We start from the raw sequence: 8,036 nt of genomic DNA, 5'->3' as shown, positions 1-8,036 counted from the left end.
CTATAGAAAGACTCTTAATGGAGCTGTAGTGAATATAAATTTGTTAATATGTGTTGTGGTTTAACCCCATACAGCATGTATGGAATACCCCTTTGGCTAGTTCGGGTCAGCTGTCCTGGCTGTGCTCCCTCCCAGCTTCTTGTAGACTGGCTTGCTGGCAGAGCACGGGAAACTAAAAATCCTTAAATAGGATAAGTGCTATTTGGCAACAACTAAAACATCAGTGTGTTATCAACACTATTGTCACACTAAATCCAAAACACAACCCTATACCAGCTACTAGGAAGAAAACTGACTCTATCCCAGCCGAAACCAGGACAGTATGATATTTTAAATGTAGCACTTTTGCAATGAAAGCAATGAAACCAAAGTAAAATGAACTGATTTTTTTTGACAGTATGGTACAACAGAAGTACTAAGGATACAAAAAAATCATAGGTATGAATTTAAAAAGTAAAATACACCCACTGCACAATTTATATTTGTCATCTGTTAGCAAATTAGCTCTACTTCGTGAGAGGCTGCATTGCCCCTTAAGTCTCTTCCATATCAGTTTTTTTATTTTCCTGTTTTCAAGGCTGCATGGTGTTCACCCATCCTTTCTGCCCAGAAGGAATGGAGAAAATACTGGAAAATAACAGGAGGACTTTGCCGAGTAGTATGTGTGTCTATCGGTTTCTGATACATGCAGGCTTTCATCGTTGTTGGTAGTGCCCAAGGTCAGAATAGAAATTGCCCTACAGGATCACACTGGAGTTCAGCCTGATATAATAATAGCCTGTGGAATATGTTGAGTCCCAGATTCTACAGAAGGTTTCCAAAAACTCTGCAGTAAGCAGATGGGAAATATCTACTTTAGGACTACTGTGATGGCACATTTTAGTTTAGTTTCTGAGTTCAGGAGGCCCCTGTATGATCTGTCCACATGACCCCCAGGGATACCCTAAGCTTTAGACGCTGTTACCCTCAGGCAGTTGTGCGCGTGTGAACTAGCTGAATCACGTGCAGGTGTGTGGCCTGACCTGCCAACTGACCTGAAAAACATGAGTTTTCCTTCTTGGGGACATGCTTCCCTCCACCACACAGCTGGAACAATTAGTACCTTTGAAAACTCTATCCTTCAGTCAAATTTAGTTAAAATTGGCTAAATTGTTTAAAGTCAGCCAGGATAAGAACTGGCAGACAGATGAAGCACACAGCCACGTAGGCCACATTTCCTTACAGAGTTAGGCAAAGAACGTACTCTATACCTCATTACTGCATCAAAATCGTACTGCCACGCCTCAGCAATGATGTCGCGCACCCTTAAATCAGTTTTATCCGTCGGAAGCACATCCGACTGTCACACAGCCTATTAAGCAGGAAAATTATTCTACCTCTGGAAGGCAGAGGTCGCGGGTAAGGCATTGCGTAACAAGGCCTGCCAAGGCTGGAGCGCGTTTGCCCATTAGACGGCGAGTACTGGCTGCCCCAGCACCGCACGCTGCCGGGGTTCTGAGAGGAGGTTAACGGCTGCCTGGCGTGTCGCTGCAGATTTATTTCACTTAAATGGGGTAGTAGGAAGTTACGGAAATGCTTAGCTTTGTGCTTTTGGAAGTCGGGCAAGGGTACCAGGGACAGGATGAGGCCTTTTACAGGGGTAATCAAGAAACCCCACAAAAGGGGAAACTACCTGCCCCGCCGGGAGGGGGAGCGCAGCGCCGGCGGGGCGGCAGCCTGAGGGGAGCCGCCACACGCAGCCACGCGCTGCCCCGGCCCTCGGGCGCGACGAAGCCGGGGGCTGGCCGGCGGTGGCGCGCGCCTCCCGCCCTGGGGCAGGAGGCGGAGCCGGCGGCTCGGCGGAGTGGAGGCGTGGCGCGGCGCCCCGCCCCGCCCCGCCGCTGGGTCCTCTTCCCCCGCCCCGCCCCTCCCCCCGCGTGCGCGGCCGGCCCTGGGGCCGGAGCCGCCCGAGCGCGGAGGGGAGGGGCCGGGAGCGGGGCCCATGGGGACCCGTTAGCGCCGGGGAGGGATCGCCCAGTGCCCGCCGCCTTTCCCGGCAGAGCGGGAGCGCTGGCTGCCGCCGGGGCGGAGTGGGAGGGGACGGGAGGGGAGGGGGGTGCCGGGGCTTCCCTTGCGATTTTTTTCTTTCCCCGCCCCCTCCCAAGCTCGCCGCCTTCCCGGACCTTGAGAGGTGAGAAGGGCGGTCGGGGCTTGGCAGCGAGAGGAGGGGGTCCGGGGCTGCCGGGAGGGGGAGGAGAAAGCGAGGAGGAGGAGGAGGAGGAGGGCGGCGGCGAGGGCTAGCGAGGGGCGGGCTTCCGCCCTCCCCTCCGCCGGGCTCTCGCCTGCCTGCCGGCTGTGGAGAGCGGCTGGCGTCCCCGGGGGGCGGGGGGAGGGGTAACGGGGCTGGGGCGGGAGCCCGCGCCCCGCCGCGGTGGCAGCCCGGCCAGGCGGGGGCCCGGGGAGAGTGCTGGCACCCGGGCGGGGAGGCCTGATGGAGGACGGCGGGGGGGGACGGGACGGGACGGGACGGGACGGCGGCTGTGGTGCGGGGCACGACGCCGACGCGCGTGGAGAGGCGGGGGCGTGTGTCCCGCCGGGCGGGGTATAGCCCCTGTGGCGGACTCGGTTCAAGGCGTTCAGAGCGAGGACCCGGTAAAAGTGCACTTAACACACTAGGCTGTCAGGTACTTGCCCATTTGTTTGTCTCTTAACCTTCACGATCCTAGTGTGAAATAGTGAAAAACTAATTCTTTTTTTTTTTTGAGGCTGGTCGAGCAGAGTAGAGCAGCGACTGCCAAATCACCAAAATGGGGAGTGGTGTTACTACACGGGAAAAAAAAAGAAGTGTTGAACATCAGACAACTGCTGTTTTATGTATTATTGGTTCATGTTTTTCCTTAAAGCCTTTTTGTGGCTTTGGGCTTTGAACTCACAGGTCTAGCTGCGTGAACGATGATGTAGCTTAGCAGTCCCGCTGAAGTCCAGCCATCTATGGCTTGTTATCAGGGTGTTTTAGCAGTAATGTCAGTTTTTATCCAGTAATGTTAGAACAGTAAAAAGGGAAGGCATGGTTTTGTTCGTTTCTTTTACTTAGAAGTTAATTACAAAATTATAGAAACTGAACTCCAAATACAGACTTATTTTCAAGTAAAAACATCACTCAAGTCTTCTTACTAGCATGAATAGGAATAAAAATTTGAACCATTTGAAAAATGGTTATGTTGGTGTAGCTTTTGTATCTAGACAAACTCGTTGTATTGTGGGGATGGAGCCTTCTTAAAAACAGATCACAAGATGTCTTTTCATGAGCAGTTCATTAATTTTGTCAGAAATGATCTCTGATCTTTTCTCATGAAGGTATTTTTGCATGAGAATTTGCAGAGGCATATGTGGATGAATATTTAAAAAAAAAAAAAAAAGCTTTGTTCTTGAACTTCATAGGTGCATTCCTGATAAAGAAGATTGCGTTCCCATCTTATGTTTTTCCTGTTTTCCACTTGCTGAACAATGCTAAGGAGCACAAAGCAGGATAGAACCAAAATAATAATAATAACCCTAATCTGAGTCAGATAGTGTTTTCCTCTGCCATGCGTCAGCTTCATTGAACCCTTCCTCAAGTATGTCCTCTGGATGGGCAGGTCCACTACCAAAGCCAGCATGTTTACTCCAGGGCAGTAGATTTTAACACATTATGTTTCACAGAAATGCAATGACTGCAAATTTAAAATAGGAAAGAATTTGAGTGAAGGTGAAAAAAATCTTCCATTAGGCCATTATGGTCAAACAGTAATTGCAAACTGTCGCAAACAGTGACAATTCATATTGATGAACTTGTTCCAACTCTGGACTTTTGTATCACCAGTGCTTTTAAAAAGATTGTTCTTTGGTTGTGTTGATGTCTCATGTTTTTGTTGATGTAATTCAGTGTTTCATTATATGGTAAAGAAGATTACCTAATCAGATGTAACATGATCCAATAATGAAAGTTTCTACAGCTCTTAAGAAATTACAATGTGATTTTACATTTCCCTTACAAAACTCTTACAATGGGAAAGTTTGCCTCCTGCCCTGTCAATTAAATTGCCTTTTATTAGAGCAATCTTACCAAGTAGAAGAATGCATTAATTACAAACCTAATTATCCATCGTTTGCTTTTTTTCATAAGAACAAAATCTTTCGTTCAAAATTAGCAACAAAGCAACTGCTGGCCATAAATACATGTATTAATTGGCTGTATGGCCTTAAAAACCAATCACATAGGAGAGATGAGGTTACGTGCTCTAGATTGAAGAATGAGCTGATACTATTATTCAGACAGCTAGAACAACAGGGAGCTTTTGGTAGGAGTCAAGAAAAAAGGGACAGTTTATCATCTCTGGAAGAAAGGGTGGGCAACTTGGGAGGAGTACAGGGATCTTGTTAGGTCATACAGAGAGAAAATTAGAAAGGCAAAAGCTCGGCTAGAGCTCAGTCTGGCCACTGTTGTAAGGGGCAACAAAAAATGTTTTTACAAATATGTTAACATAAAAAGAATCCCAAGGAGAATATCTATCCTTTAATGAATACAGAAGGGAACATTGCCACCAGAGATGAGGAAAAGGCTGAGCCTTCTTTGCCTTAGTCTTTAATAGGGAGACCAGTTATCCTCAGGGTACTCCACCCCCTAAGCTGGAAGGCGAGGATGAAGAGCAGAATATACCCCCCTTAATCCAGGAGGAAATAGTTAGTGACCTACTATGCCACCTGGACACTGGGACCAGATGGGATCCATCCAAGAGTACTGAGGGAACATGGTGGAAGTGCTTGCCAAGCCACTCTCCATCATCTATCAGCAATTCTGGTCAACAGGGGAGGTCCCAGAGGACTGGAGGCTTGCCAGTGTGACTCCCATTTACGAGAAGGGTCAGAGGGAGGATCCGGGGAACTACAGGCCTGTCAGCCTGACCTCGGTACCGGGGAAGATTATGGAACAGTTTGTCTTGAGAGCACTCACATGGCAAGCCCAGGATAAGAAGGGCATCAGGCTCAGTCAGCATGGGTTTACGAAAGGCAGGTCCTGCTTGGCCAACCTGATCTCCTTCTGTGAGCAGGTGACCCGCCTAGTGGATGAGGGGAAGGCTGTGGATGTTATCTTCCTTGACTTCAGCAAGGCCTTTGACGCTGTCTCTCATGGCATACTCCTTGAGAAGCTGGCGGCTCATGGCTTGGATGAGTGTACTCTTCGCAGGGTGAAAAACTGGCGGGATGGCCGACCCCAGAGAGTTGTGGTGAATGGAGTTAAATCCAGTTGGCGGCCAGTCACAAGTGGTGTTCCCCAGTGCTAGGTATTGGGGCCAGTTCTGTTTAATATCTTTATCGATGATTTGGATGAGGGGATTGAGTGCACCCTCAGCAAGTTTGCAGATGACACCAAGTTGGGAGGCAGGGTCGATCTGCTTGAGGGTAGGGAGGCTCTGCAGAGACATCTGGACAGGCTGGATTGATGGGCTGAGGCCAATTGTATGAAGTTCAACAAGGCCAAGTGCCGGGTCCTGCACAACAACCCCATGCAGCGCTACAGGCTTGGGGAAGAGTGGCTGGAAAGCTGCCCGGCAGAGAAAGACCTGGGGGTGCTGGCTGACAGTCAGCTGAATATGAGCCAGCAGTGTGCCCAGGTGGCCAAGAAGGCCAACGGCACCCTGGCCTGTATCAGAAATAGTGTGGCCAGCAGGAGCAGGGAGGTGGTTGTTCCCCTGTACTGGGCACTGGTGAGGCCGCACCTCGAGTCCTGTGTTCAGTTTTGGGCCCCTCACCACAGGAAAGACACTGAGGTGCTGGAGCGTGTCCAGAGAAGGGCAACCAAGTTGGTGAGGGGCCTGGAGCACAAGTCTTATGAGGAGTGGCTGAGGGAACTGGGGCTGTTTAGTCTGGAGAAGAGGAGGCTGAGGGGAGACCTTATTGCTCTCTACAACTGCCTGAAGAGGGGTTGTAGCGAGGTGGGTGCTGGTCTCTTCTGTCAGGTGGCTGGAGATCGGATGAGAGGAAATGACCTCAAGTTGAGGCAAGGGAGATTTAGGTTGGATATTAGGAAAAATTTTTTTACTGAGAGGGTTGTCAGACATTGGAATAGGCTGACCCAGGAAGTAGTTGAGTCACCATCCCTGGAGGTATTCAAAAAGCATGTAGACAAGGTACTCCAGAACATGGTTTAGTGGGCATGGATGATGGTTGGACTCAATGATCTTGAAGGTCTTTTCCAACCTAAATGATTCTGTGATTCTATGATTCTAAGATTCTTGCAGCTAGTAAAAAAGATCAGACCATGAGAGGTCAAATATTAGGTATCACATTATACATGGAGGTATCTTACGGGGCTATGTTTTCTTTCAGTTTTAAGTGCATATAGTCAATTTCTTTGGTGCCAAGCCAAAAGTAGGCACATACTATTTCAGCAGGCTAGGTTTTTTGAATAGAGGTCTTACTTTAAGTGGAAAATTTTTAGTGGCCTGTAAACAGGAAAGGGTTGAGAACCACTGTAACAGTAAGTGTGAATTTTTATACAGCTGCTCCATTTGTTGAAGCATGTTTAGTGGTGGTACTTGGCTTTATTCACCAATACAGTCAATGTTACTTTTTGGCAACAGTGTTCAATTTAAGTGCTTCCTGTGGCAGAGCAATTCTTCACTGCTCTTCCCTCCATGGAATTACAGCAAGCTGAAGATAGGGGTGAAAATGCACTAAGGTTATTTAAAAAACAAACAAACAAAAAAACCAAAACAAAAAAAAACAGAAAAAAAAAGATACTGTCTTGTAACCCCATGTTTCTTGAGAGTTTATGTATTCAACTTTCATGTTAATCTCCCCTCTTTCTTTGGAGTCTTTGTTGATGCGTATGTAACTTGAAGTTGTGGAAGGAACTAAGTTGACAGTTGTGCAGTGACACGCTTTTATTGCCTTCCTCTCAGAAAGTTTAGGAATCACAGGACAAATGTAAGGAGGTTCTTTCTGAATGGAGCAGGCAATCTGCTTTCAAGTTTGTTTTGTTGGGTTTTTTTTTCACCCCCCAATGGCTGGTTCTTATTTGTTTGCATTGTTATTTTTCTGCCTCTAGATTTTTTTTCTGCTACCTCAGATTTTTGGAAAGAGGAAGACAAATGGAACTACACGATTCTTTGAACACCTAGAGATCATTCCAGTGTTTTAGGTAATTATTGTATTTACTCAATTATAACAGTAAGTTATGCTACAAGGAACATGATTTTAGCCCACAAAGGTGCTGGGTCTTCCTTACACCTGAAATTTAATCTTTTTTGTGTTATGCATCTTGTGAGGGCTTCCTTCTGGTAAGCATACACAAGCAGGAATTGACTTTGCTTTTGTGGACTCCATATCCTAGTGTTTGGAACGTTTTTATGTGATTTCATCACTTCTGCTCTATAACAAAGCGTGTTTTATAGAAGACTGCCAGTATTACTATAAACTTCAATTTTAATCTTTTCAAAATGCATGAGAAACCTCTAACTTTGAATCTTTTAATCATTATAGGAAAACCAGGAAAAGTTTGATACTAAATCTTTAAGAGAAAATACTGCTTTAGAGAAATGCTTATGAACAGAGGCCCACCAACTGCACAGTCAAATCTCATTACTCCAGTAATACTGACTGGCTTTCACTTTCTTTCATTTTTTTAGCAGTAAGGTAGTAAGACTGTTTTCAGCTAAAGTAATTTTCAAAGGGAACAGCTTTGACATTTACACAAAGCAAAGGGATAAAAGAATGTTGAAAACATGAATACGTGCAAGAATCTAGCTTTATGTGAACTCTCTGTAAAGTAAAATACTGCTGAAAAAATAGTGGTGAGGGTGAGAAAAGCAGTCCAATTAGTTGAGGAATACTAGGTTTTGCCAAAATGAAAAAATCTGCTTTCTTGACTGCGAGATCTCTCTGTTCTGGGAATGTTGATAAAGAAACATACTCCTTTATTGTCTAGAATTTATTCATGTCATGATCAAATACAGAAGAGAGATGGTCTTTCTCACTGTTCATGTCATCATCTGTCACATCACTGGCAATTTACT

The 8,036-nt window shown here is 46.5% G+C and overlaps 1 protein-coding gene across 6 annotated transcripts in view; it reads left to right on the top strand.

Moving 5' to 3' along the window:
- Positions 1-2,015: 2,015 nt before the first annotated feature.
- The window catches only part of KLHL5 (kelch like family member 5), a 65,436-nt gene continuing 59,415 nt past the window's right edge, over positions 2,016-8,036 (top strand). For 3 of the 6 annotated variants that reach the window (XM_069791681.1, XM_069791673.1, XM_069791663.1), the window contains exons 1-2: positions 2,016-2,170; positions 7,070-7,162. The gene's annotated coding sequence lies outside the window, so the exon portion shown is untranslated. Of the gene's footprint in view, positions 2,171-7,069; positions 7,163-7,503; positions 7,611-8,036 lie in introns of all 6 variants that reach the window. The other 3 variants (XM_069791701.1, XM_069791690.1, XM_069791709.1) reach the window with 2 other exon arrangements.

Source organism: Haliaeetus albicilla, chromosome 1, assembly GCF_947461875.1.
Source record: "Haliaeetus albicilla chromosome 1, bHalAlb1.1, whole genome shotgun sequence".
In the NCBI taxonomy this organism is placed as follows: domain Eukaryota; kingdom Metazoa; phylum Chordata; class Aves; order Accipitriformes; family Accipitridae; genus Haliaeetus; species Haliaeetus albicilla.
Note: the sequence above shows the minus strand (reverse complement) of the source record. Positions and strands in the feature narration are given on the sequence as shown.